The sequence below is a fragment of the Bubalus kerabau genome, chromosome 7 (genome assembly GCF_029407905.1).
Source record: "Bubalus kerabau isolate K-KA32 ecotype Philippines breed swamp buffalo chromosome 7, PCC_UOA_SB_1v2, whole genome shotgun sequence".
Classification (NCBI taxonomy): Eukaryota; Metazoa; Chordata; class Mammalia; order Artiodactyla; family Bovidae; genus Bubalus; species Bubalus kerabau.
In genome coordinates this window covers 76,141,019-76,153,909 of record NC_073630.1, presented here as the reverse complement: position 1 = coordinate 76,153,909, position 12,891 = coordinate 76,141,019, and the positions used below count along the sequence as shown (strand labels likewise).

General features: G+C 42.5%; 1 pseudogene; it reads left to right on the top strand.

Annotated features, from left to right (window-relative positions):
- Window positions 1-3,961: 3,961 nt before the first annotated feature.
- The window catches only part of LOC129657896 (40S ribosomal protein S11-like), a 62,718-nt pseudogene continuing 53,788 nt past the window's right edge, over window positions 3,962-12,891 (top strand).

Genomic DNA, 12,891 nt, shown 5'->3' with positions numbered 1-12,891 from the left:
TGTGGTCTCCATGAACAATTATAGGCATGAAGAAGTGAAGGTTTCTAGACAGAGTCTCCCTTCAGCTTCACCATCAGCTGTCATCTTACAAATATTTGAGCACTGCTCCACTGGGGATGTACTCCTATAAACATTAGGCTCCATGTGACTTCTTACTTAGAAAAATATGAGAAACATTGGACTTGAATCTCAATTTATGTAACGCCTCCAACTACCGAAATACTCATGACTCACTGACTCACAGTTCATGTGACTCATCCTTGGAGCTCCAGATGAGCAGTGCAGAAGGATTTTCTTTCTCCTTCTTCTAGATGCAAGCTCCCTCTCCCCCTGCTTTAAAAAAAACAAAAACAAAAACAAAACAAAACAAAAAAACACAAAACTCTGTACCTGGGAACAAAGAAGGCAAGTTTCTGGTGATAGTGATGCTGAGGATAAGAATCCTCAAGGCAGAGCATAGGAACCATAATACAGAAGCACAGAATCTTTTCAAGATACAGAATGTGTGTTCAGGAACCAGGAGAGGAGTAAGCACGTATATTTATGTCCCATTTCTCCAGGGGGAGAGATGAGGCGGAGAACACTGGTTGTCCCCTTAGGCCTTCTCTCTCTCTCTTTTTGGAGAAGGCAATGGCACCCCACTCCAGCACTCTTGCCTGGAAAATCTCATGGACGGAGGAGCCTGGTGGGCCGCAGTCCATGGGGTCGCTAAGAGTCGGACAAGACTCAGCGACTTCACTTTCACTTTTCACTTTCATGCACTGGAGAAGGAAATGGCAACCCACTCCAGTGTTCTTGCCTGGAGAATCCCAGGGACAGGGGAGCCTTGTGGGCTGCCGTCTATGGGGTCGCACAGAGTCAGACATGACTGAAGCGACTTAGCAGCAGCAGCAGCAGCAGCAGCAGCTGTTAGGTTTTTGTTTAGCTGGTTGTGTGTACACTAGCGCTTCTCTCTTTCTTCCTGTAACTTTATCTGAGGAGAACGGCTGTCCAGCTAAAGACTAAATAGCCTCATTTCCCATGTAGATAGATTTTTTAGCCAGCCTCCAACGAGCTCTGCTTCCTGGTATTCACATATTTGCATAGGCCCTTCCCACACTGAACCAGGGCTGGTCTGTGTGACCAGTAAAAAAAAAACAAACAAAAAACACAAATGATGTGTCACTCCTGAGATTAGTTTCTAAAAGATACTGCAGCTTCTCTCTCTCTCTTTCTCTCTCTCTCCCCTCCTCTGCTTCTTGGATTAGTTGCTCTGGGGAAAGGCAGCTGCCATGTGGAACTGAGACCCCTGAAAACAGCCAGTGAGGATAGAGGTCTGCCAAGAACCCTATGAGTAGGCTTGAAAGTGCATCCTCCAGCCCCTGTCTAGCCTTTAGATAACTGCAACCTCAGAACCACAACCATCCAGCTAAGCTGCTCTTGAAATTGTTTGATAGAATAAAGGTCTGTTGTTTTAGTCTGCTAAGCTTTGGGATAATTTGTTGTGCAGCAATAGATAACTAAAGCACTGGATGTGACCAATGAAGTGATGTGTGCTACTTCCAGGTAATGCTCCTAAAAAGAGTAAAAGTGCTCTCTTGTTACTTTTTCCCACTTCCCATGATCAAGGATGTGAGTATCTTAGTAAGTGGAAAGCCCAGGTGGCCCAGTGGTAAAGAATCTACCTGCCAACACAGGAGATGCAAAAGACACATGTTTCAATCCCTGGGTCAGGAAGATCTTCTCAAGTAGGAAACAGCAACCCTTTCCAGTATCTTTGCCTGGAGAATCCCATGGACAGAGGAGCCTGGGGGCTACAGTCCATGGCGTCACACAGAGTCAGACACGACTGAGTGCCATCCGCACAAGGTAGTGAGCTGTCTCAGATATGCAGATGATTGCAAGCCCTTAGGCTCGGGAGGGCAACAGAACAGAAAGAGCCTGGGTCTCAGGATTAGTCAGGAAATGCCAGGTTTAGCTGTGCTAACAACCTCTGATCTCAGAGGCCTGAGAGCAATGCTGTATTTCTCACATCCACAAATCTGATGCAGTTCTCTTCTGCAAGAGTTTCTGAAGAGAAACTCTTCAGGATGGCTGTCCTTCATGTCAATAATTCTCCCACAAATTTCAGGGAAAGGGAAAACAAGCACGAGAGCCTCGCGTTGGCATCTAAATGCTTCAGTGACACACCTCACATGCACTCACATTATTGTTGTTGTTCAGTAGCTAAGCTGTGTCCGACTCTTTGTGACCCCATGGACTGAAGCACGCCAGGCTTCCCTGTCCTTCACCATCTCCCAGAGTTTGCTCAAACTCATGCCCATTGAGTTGACGATGCCATCCAAACATCTCATCCTCTGTCACATTTCACTGACCAAAGCAAGCTGCTTGACCACAACTAACCCCAAGCAGCAGAGAAGCACATTCCTTCCTTATTCCCAGAGGAAGAAGACTGGAAACACTTTTTCATGGAACTAACAATCACCAAAGTACTCAACACCATCAAGTCATTACACCAACCCTGGACTTCTATGCAGGATGATAATTGGTAGAGAAATAAACTTACATATTGCCTAAGTCACAGTGTTGGGGATCTCTTATTATAGAGCTTAGCTTTTATCCTAAGCAATAAAGGCATATAGATTAATGAATGGATCTATATTTTAGTCAAGGCTACAGCTTCTGGCAGGGGGTCCTTTCACAGCTATAAGTCTCTTCAGCTTCCAGTAACCTCTTCCTCTCCTTGACCCATTCTAATCCAAGAGGTAATAACTGTTACCAGCCCTCATGTTTCACTTCCTTGTTGGTTCCCTTAATACCCCTTACATCCTTGTAGAGTCCTTTCATTCAGTAGCTCAGTCATGTCTGACTCTTTGTGACCCCGTGGACTGCAGCCCGCCAGGTTTCCCTGTCCATCACCAACTCCCAGAGCTTGCTCAAACTCATGTCCTTCTCTTAATTACTTCTGATATCTATTTCCTGTCAGTACCCAAACCAATAGAATACTCCTCCCTGGACTTATAGCTGTTAGTCAGAATAAGCAATGACATAAGAAATGGGCAGATGTGAAAATCTCAGAAGGATGGTGATGATGTTTTAGATCAACAATGTAATAAAAGAGCAAACAGGGATTAGCACCCAGATCTCATAGTGCGCAGGAAATCTATCCCCTCTATTGGCATCATCAAGATGGTGAGAAGCCAAGTGGCATCTTAAAACTTTACACTAAAATTGTTCCAGCAAAAGCTATTTGACCCACTTATTCCAAAATTAAAGCTTATCCCCAAATATCTCCATTATTCATTTCTAATATCACTGGCTTACCAACTTAATTCCTTAGCTGGCGTTCCACTGAGTTCAGCCAGGAAGCTTTGAATTACAACATGGAATTTGCCAGGTTTCTGTTTGAACAAGATTCAAAGAGCCTCCAAAAATTTCACAGGTCACAAAGAGTACAGCTCACAGCCTCACTCACCTCGGGTAAAAGAAGGAAAGAGAAAAAATTGCAAATGAGAGTGTGTGTGAGAGAGAATGGTGGGGTGGGGGGCTAGGTGACGAGAATGAGGAAGGTTAGGGAGAGAGGGAGGGAGGAAGGAACGAAACTGCCTATCAAATTCATAGTAAGAAAGGTGATTCTTCAAACGAGGAGCTGCCTCTTCCACATTAAAAAACCAAAATACCCTCAATTTGGAGTGCTCCCCAAGGCCAAACAGCTAGGGAACCCAGAAGACAATGAAGCTTTGCTGCCAGACACGTCAGCTTCCTGTGGAGGGATCTGCAGTGGCTGAAGGAAAAGACAGATCAAAGAAAATGACTTTCATCCATAAATGAAATATAAATTCCTCTAAGATCAAACAATGCAGTGGAGAAGAAAATGAAAAATATGAGTCATCATCCATTTATTAAAATATTCACTCATTCTAATACAAAGCAAACAACGCCAACAAAATCATGCGTATTTTGTCAGGATGCTTTTGGCTACAAGTGAGTGAATATCCAACTGAAAGTGTCTTATCAGGCTTTCTATTTTCTCATGTAAGAAAGGTAGGCCTTCCTTTTTTCAGGGAACAGGGAAGATGGCAGAACTTCAGACTGAGCATGCATGCCAAAAGCAACCGATCATCTTTCAAAATAAGAAGAGGGTCCTTCTTAGAGAAACTGTCAAGGAGAAGTTCCCACAATACCACAAAAACATCAGTCTGGGGTTCAAGACACCCAAGGAAGCCATCGACGGCAACTACATTGACAAGAAATGCCCTTTTACTGGTAATGGCTCCATCCAAGGGCAGATTCTGTCTAGCGACCAAAATGAAGCCCCCAGCAGTCTTCCCCTTGGCCCTCATTGTCTGGAATTTGCACCACATGCCCACTCCACGCTTATAACTGGCAAAGATAATCAGCACTTAGAGCAGACGTGTGCATAGAAGGAGCTCATTTACCATTTGCCAAATAAATGAAAGGTGAATTGGACTGCCAAGGTTGCCTTAGACTAATTACAGTCTTCCTAGAATTCATTTTCCTAGAACACGTTGTTGGGTGGTGGAAGAAAATCTGTATTTTCTTATCAAAGAAGAAGGAAGGCGCTCGTCTAGTGGCTTAGTGGTAAAGAATTCGCCTGCCGATGAGGGGACATGGGTTCAACTCCTGGTCTAGGAAGATCCCACATGCCTCAGAGCAACTAAGCCCATTCGCCACAACCACTGAGCCCACGTGCCACAACCACTGAGCCTGCACCCCAGAGCCTGTCTCCATGAGAAGAGAAGCCTCTGCAGTGAGAAACCCGTGCACGGCAACTATTAATAAAGTAGGCTCCGCTAGCCGCAACTAGAGAAAAGCCTGTGCAGCAATGAAGACCCAGCACAGCCAAAAATAAATAAATAAAATTATTTTTTAAAAAAAGGAGGAGGGAGGAATGGATTTTGAGCAGTCAGCGAACAGCATATGCCACATTAAGCCATTTCTTTTTTTTTCTTTTTAAATTTTATTATAGATTTACTTAAAGGCAAAAATACATTTTTACAGCAAGAAAATGTCTATGCCAGGCACGTTGCACCAAGTAAATATAAAACAAAAACAATTACTTTATCACCGTTTGTGATGAAGGTAAAAATTTATATATAAAGATATATTTATATATAAATTTCTTTTTTTTAATTAATTAATTTCTTGGCTGGGCTGGATCTTCGTTGCTTTGTACAGGCTTTCTTTAGTTGCAGGGAGCTGGGGCTACGCTTCACTGTTGTGCTCAGGCTTCTCATTGCGGTGGCTTCTCCTGTTGTGAAGCACAGGCTCCAGGTGCTCGATCTTCAGTAGTTGCAGCACACAAGTTCAGTAGTTGAGGCTCACGGGCTCTAGAGTACAGGCTCCATAGTTGTGGCACAGGGGTCTTGTTGCTCTGTGGCATGTGGAATCTTCCCAGACCGGGAATTGAACTCATGCCCCCTGCACTGACATGCAGATTCTTATTCACTGTGCCACCAGAGAAGTCCAAGTCATTTCTTTTCTTTCGTTCTTTCTTTCTTTTTTTGGTCAAATCAAGTGGCTTGTGGGATCTTAGATCCTCTATCAGGGATTGAACTCAGGGCCCTGGCAGTGGAAGTGCCAGGTCCTAACTACTGGACCACCAGGGAATTCCCACACCATTTCTTCTTAAAGCAGAGAAAAAAAGCAACCCAAGAAAGAGCTTATTACTCTCTAATGGTTAATTTGGGAAAAAAAAACGTTCTTTGGATTTAAACAAATTGTTCATGCAAGGGAGTAATATCTTATTAAGGGAGAAAGTAACATGTTCTAGAGATAAATGAACTTTTTTCTTCCCCAGCTGAGACATCAGTTCCTTTAGGATAGTCTCTGCCCGACCCAGTCTGGGTTAGGTGTCTTTCCCGTGTATTATCAAAAGCCCTCTTTACCTCCCCATAGTAGAGCACTTGCCACACCAGATTGTACTTCTCTTTCAACTCCTGCTGTAGAGACTGTGTTCACTAAACTCTTTCCTTTCTCTTCTGTGCACTCAGCTATGTTTCCCAACCTCCATTGCAGTTAGGTGTGACCACGTGGCTCAGTCTGGTCGATGCAGCGTGGGTAAAGTGATGTTTGCCACTTACAGGTTAGGCCTTATTATGAAAACTACCCATGCAGGCTCCTAAACTCTCTTTCTGATCTGCTGGCTGAATGGAGCAGAACACCTGTCTTCATGCTTGAAGAATCTGTTGTTTTTGTTTTTGTTTTTGCATGTGTGCTAAGCCACTGAGAATTAGCTGTTTGTGTGTTTTTGTTAGTGAAGTTACCCTGACTAACACAGTTCCACATTAGAATGAAAACCTCTTGAAAATAGAAATTTCCTCTCTCTTTCCCACCAGGTATTCCTTGCTTTGGGTAGACTCCGGCAGTTGGTGATGGACAAGGAGGGGAGGCCTGCTGCGGTTCATGAGGTTGCAAGGAGTCAGACACGACTGAGCGACTGAACTGAACTGATTCCTTGCTTTAGTATAGTGCCTATCACACAACAGGCACTTAAAGCATTTTTTTTCATTATACTGGGAAATATTTTACTCTTTGGGCTCTTCCTTTATTCTTTGAAATAACCATCTCTCGAACCCTCCCTGGTTTAATCACAGCCACATAAAGGAATTCCTTCAACAGCAGCCTTTTACCCCAAGAAGGCAGCGATGACACGTGGCTAAATTTTTTTTTTCTGCTGTTTCTCTGCCCCCAATACCCCATTCTATTTCTTGCTCCTCCATCAAAATCTTAAACATTTTTTTAGTGAAGTAAATGTAACCGTCTCAATGTGTGTCAAGTACCCGAGTGAGTGTTAGTCAATCAATTGTGTCCAACTCTTTGTGACCCCACGGACTGTAGTCTGCCAGGCTCCTCTGTCCATGCAGTTCTCCAGGCAAGAATACTGAAGCAGGTCACCATGCCCTCTTCCAGGGGATCTTCCCAACCCAGGAATTGAACCCAGGTCTCCTGCATTGTAGGCAGATTCTTTACCATTGAGCCACCAGGGAAGCATCAAATACCTACTATGTGCCAAAATAGCTTTAACTTTGCAAAGATGTATCAGTAATTTTTGATATCTCCTCACAGCTCTACACTGAAACTAACAGTAAATCCTTTTAAAAGAGGACTGGGGTCACCTACGTTGATTGTCCTCCTTGGCAACGAGGAACGGAGGAAAGAAGCTGACTCTCGTATGTAAACTCTGCATTGTTAAGAAGATGACACCCAGGGGGCAAAATGAAAGGCACAAGCTTTCCCCCAATTTTTATGTGTTTAAAAAGAATACTCAACAGAACATTTAAGGATCAAAAAGATCAGTTCAACAAGGTGCTCTGATGTAAAATGAATCAGAAATATTCTTGCTATTATCCCCAGCACACATTACATGCAAGTATTGCTGAACCTCTAACCAATGTTTCATAGTATTTGAAACACCAGTGATATCACCTGGGGTATCTTTAAAAATATATATTTGTTTGTTTATTTGGCCATGACTGGTCTTAGCTGTGGCACACAGGATCTTCAATCTTCGTTGCAGCATGCGAACTCTTAGTTGCAACATGTGGGATCTAGTTCCCTGACCAGGAATTGAACCCATGCCCCCTGCATGGGGAGCACCAAGTCTTAGCCACTGGACCACCAGGGAAATCCCTGGGGTATCTCTTTAAAATTGCAGATTCCGAATTTTTAACTAGCTTTCCTCCCAGTAAAGTTCGAGGGACATTGCTACTTAGCCTGTTTAAAAAAAAAAAAAATCACCCATTTTCAACAGGCAAATTGGAAACAACTTTAGCATCTCCCACTCTGTCAACTCCCTTTCCCTTTTATTAATAACTAGCTAATGTCCCTGCTAGGAAACCACCCCAAAATAGCTGCAGGGTTTTCTTCCTACTGCATTGGTTGGGGTGGGAGAGTTACAGGTGCCCTCCGTGGCCTCTGTGTATTATTTTTCTTTCATCACTCAACTGAAAAGCATGGCCAGTTCATACCCCACAGGTCATGGCAAATTTTATGCAGCCAGGAACTTGGCTCAGGTTAAGGTATTTACTGATTTTCTTTTCATCTCAAAACACCCACTGGAGTTCTCAATGTTAGTGAATGTGTCAAATGATACAGTCACCTCTGAAAAACTGTTTGATAGTATCCACTAAAGTTAAAACATATCTTCTGTTTAACTAAAGATAGTTAAACCTATCTTCTGACCCAGAAACTCCTCTCCTAGATATATCCTCAAGAAAAATGAATGTGTATGTCTATGAAAAGGCATGTACCCCAGTGTTCATAGCAGCTTTATTCCGAATGACGCCAGACTTTAAATAACCCAAATGTCCATAAACAGAGGAATGGATAAGTTTTATGGCATATTTATATCATAAAATACTATACAGTAATAATAAAAGCACAAACAATTGATACACATAACAATATGGATGGATCCCCAAAACATTAGGCCATGCAAAAGAAGCCATACACAAATGAATATATGCTGTATGATTCCATTCATATGAATTACCAAGAAAAGGCAAAACTAATTTACAGTGATATGAATAAAATTACAGGCTACTTCTGGGTGAGGAGAGGGGACTAATGAGCTGGAGGGAGTATGAGAGAATTTTCTGGGGAGTTGGAAATGTTCTAAGTAATGATTTTGCTGGTGGTTTTATAGGTGTATATATGTAAAAATTCATCGAGTTAAATATTTAAGACTTGAGCATTCTACTTCATTTAATAGAAATATGGCTGGTTTCTACTACCTTCTAGGGGCAGATCCACATGCCTCTGTTTGTTACTTCCCTGTCCTTTCTTTTCTGGGTTTCCTCCACTCCAGAGGCCTCTGCAGTTTCATTTGTTCTTACTGGAAGTTTTCGGCAGTTGCCAGTCTCTGTTCAATCTCCCTTCTAGAGTTTTCTCTCGTTGCTGCAAGTGGTGCCAGAGCTGATCCTGTGTACAATTGTCCCATGTACACTTTATCCTGAGTCCAATTGTCCTATGAACACCTGATCCTGTGTACACTTGATCCTTTGTACAATTGTCCCTTGGCGTCCTTGGGTGATTGGTTCCAGGATATTCAACAGATACCAGATGCTTGGCTGCTTAAGTCCCTCATATCAAATAGCATAGTATTTGCAAATAGTCTGTGTACTTCCTCCTAGACACTTTGCATCATCTCTAGATTACTTATGGTGCTGGTATGTGTGTGTGCTCAGTTACTCAGTAGTGTCCAACTCTTTGCAACCCCATGGACTGTAGCCTACCAGGCTTCTCTGTCGATGAAATTTTCCAGGCAAGAATTCTGGAGTAGGTTGCCATGCCCTCCTCCAGGGGATCTTCCTGACCCAGGGATAGAACCCATGTCTCTTACATCTCCTGCATTGGTGGGAAAGTTCTTTACTTCTAGTGCCACCTGGGAAGCCCCATAAACACTGTATAGATTGTTGCAAATACAAAGTAAAGGATACATAAATAGGTGCTTACAAATGGCAAATTCAAGTTTTGCTTTTTGGAACTCTGGAATTTTTTCTCAAGTATCTTTTGATCCATGGTTTGTTGTTTCTGTGGTTTATTGATTCTGTGGATGTGGAACCCTGGGGTTCAGAGGTCTGACTATATTTACCCCCATCACCTACCACCAGGTGGGTTACTAGCTAAAACCTCATTGCCCTTCTGTAACAAAATGTAGCTGTTGCTGATCCTTTCTTTATGGCTCTTTGAAATCTTCTAATTTCCTTTTTTTTTTTTTTTTGCCCATTTCCATCTTTTTCACGAATTGGCTTCAGCTTCTAGTACCTTGATTGGTGGATTTAACCAGGACCACTTGTGGTTTGGGACACAAGTCCACATAGGTTTGCCAAACAGAATGAATGCCGTGCAAAAGCAGCTTGGCGAGCTGCTGGCAACAGAGGGTTTAGGACACTAATGGCTAAGGTGCTGGGAAGCCAAGATGAAGATGGTTAAATAAACTACCACAGTTAGATAAGAAATACAAAACAGAGCACATAGGCCCATGAAAGTCCTCACATTTCTAGCTCCTTTCATCTTAGCTTTTTGCTCAGAACTTCACAAACTATAAAATTCAGGTTTTTCAGGGCAAAAGTGCCAACACATTTGGACAGAATTCAACTTTTGTTCCAAAGGGAACAAATGATTCTCTGCCCACAGTTGAGTCATACCAAGCTAATCCAAACTAAGAAAAAACTTCAAAGCCTCAAATATCCCTCTTTAAATTACTGAACATTCTGAGTCACCCACAGAAAGGAAAATAATGGTGAATTAGGAGAAACCAAGCGACCTTCTTGACTTGGAGGAGGAGTCTGTCCTTGAGGACAAGCAGCCTTCTTTGCTGATTACTGTTAATGGAAAGAAGATAGGACATGACAGTGGTCACTTCTCGAAGGAACCCAACTTGCTAAGAAGTCACAATGCTCTGGGCTTCTTAAGTGGCTCAGTGGTAAAGAGTCTGCCTTCCAATGCAGGAGACATTGGAGACACAGATTTGATCCCTGGGTCGGGAAGATCCCCTGGAGGAGGACATGGCAACCTACTCCAGTATTCTTGCCTAGGAAATCCCATGGACAGAGGAGCCTGACTGGCTACAGTCCATGGGGTCACAAAGAGTCGGCTACGACTCAGCGACAGAACATGCATGCATGTTTGATGCTCTAGGCTGGTGGTTTTCAACCTTGGCTGCACGTTGGGATTTCACATGGTGCCCTAAAAACCACTGAGGCCTGGATTCTACCCTAGAGATTCTGATTTACTTGGTCTGGGCTGTGGTCTGGGCATCAAGATTTTTAAAATCTCGCACGTGATTTCAATGTGCCGCCAAGGTTGAAAACCACTGACCTAAGCTCCAGAACCCAGCAGGAACTTAGCAGGCTACCAAACATTCAGTAAATACTTGTTACCATTGGTCATAGTAATTTTAAAAAAGAATTTTTATTGAGATAAAATTCACATAACATAAAATTCAGCGTTTTTTTAAAAATTTATTTATTTGTAATTGGAGGGTAATGCTTTACAATATTGTGTTGGTTTCTGCCATATATCAACAGTCACCATTTTAAAGTATATAATTCATTGGATTTTACTATACTCACGGAGTTGTGTGACCAGCACTATTATATAATTTTAGAACATTTTCATCACTGTAGACACTGTATCTATTAACAGACAGCCCCTATTGCCCCTTCCTCCAAGCCCCTGGCAACCATTTAATCTGTTTTTTCTCTTTGTAGATTTACCTGTTCTGGACATTTCATATAAATGGAATCACACAGTATGTGGCCTTGGTGTCAGTCTTTTCAGTTAGTATAATGTTGTCAAGGTTCATTCATGTTGCGTGTATCAGTGCTTCATTCCTTTTTATGACTGAATAACATTCCATGGGTATACATTCATCAGTTGATGGACGTGTGCATTATTTCCAATGATTATGAATATTGCTTCTACGATCATTCATGTACAAGTTTTTTTTTTGTGTGTGTGTATATGTATATTTTCATTTCTCATGAGTGAAGACACACCTAGACGTGGCATGACTGAGTCATACAGTAATTCTGTATTTACCTTTGGAGGAACTGCCAAACTGTGTCCACAGTGGCTGCACCGTTTTATACTTCAGCGTGTGAGGATTCCAGTTTTTCCGTATTGCTGTCAACATTTATTGTTCTCCATTTAAAATAATATATAGTGCCTATGAAGTGGTACTCATTGTGATTTGATTTGCATTTTCCTGGTGAATAACTTGCTGAGCATTTTTCATACACATATTGGTCATTTGAATACCATATTTAGAGAAACGTCTATCTAAATCCTTTGCCTATTTTTAAAATGGTTATTTGGTTTTGTTTTTTAATTGTTGAGCTATAAGAGCTTTTTATATATTTTGGCTATTGGATCTTTATTCCATACATGGTTTTAGAAATATGTTCTCCCACTCTATGGATTGTCTTTTCACTTTCTCAATAGTGTCCTCTGATGCATAAACATTTTTAGATGAAGTCCAATTTACCTATTTTTCTTTGATTACTTGTGTATTTGGTATCATATTTAAGTGACACTAATTTTTATAAACGTAGTCATTTTTTTCTCTTTAGCTGGGGCAGGCAGCATCTGTTCAGGTCAGTTCAGTCACTCAGTCGTGTCTGACTCTTTGCGACCCCATGAACTGCAGCACGCAAGGCCTCCCCATCCATCACCAACTCCCGGAGTTCACTCAGACTCACGTCCATTGAGTCAGTGATGCCATCCAGCCATCTCATCCAGGCAGCATCTGAGATGGCTCCAAATCCCTACACCTGAGATTCATACTTTTGTGGAACCCCGTACCCAGTCAGGGGTACGGGGTTCCACAAGAGTGGTACCCATGACAAAAGTGATTGGGTGTCACTTCCAAGATTGGGTGACAGAAAGACTGCTGCTTACTCTCTTTTGCTCACTCTTACTCACTCTGAGGGATCCTGCTGCCTGTGGAGAGGCCCACATGCCAAGAACTGAGGGAAGTTTCCAGTCAACAGCCAGCCTGGAGCTACAGCACCCACCTAAGCTGCACCCAGATTCCAGACCCACAGAAACTGAGATAATAAACACTTATTATTTGAAGGCACTGAGTTGTAGGGTAGTTTATTACACAGCAATAGATAACTCATAATTTGACTTTCTGCAAAGGCAAAACAAGGAAAAATGATCAACCAAACTAAAGCCCTGGCAGCAAAGTACTCCTGCCTCTGAAGTGCTCAGTCACTTCAGTCACATACTTTGTGACCCTATGGACTGTAGCTCGCCAGGCTCCTCTGTCCATGGGATTCTCCAGGCAAAAATACCAGAGTGGGTTGCCATTTCCTACTCTGGGGCATATTCCCAACCCTGGGGTTGAACCCACTTCTGTTGTATCTCCCGCATTGGCAGGAG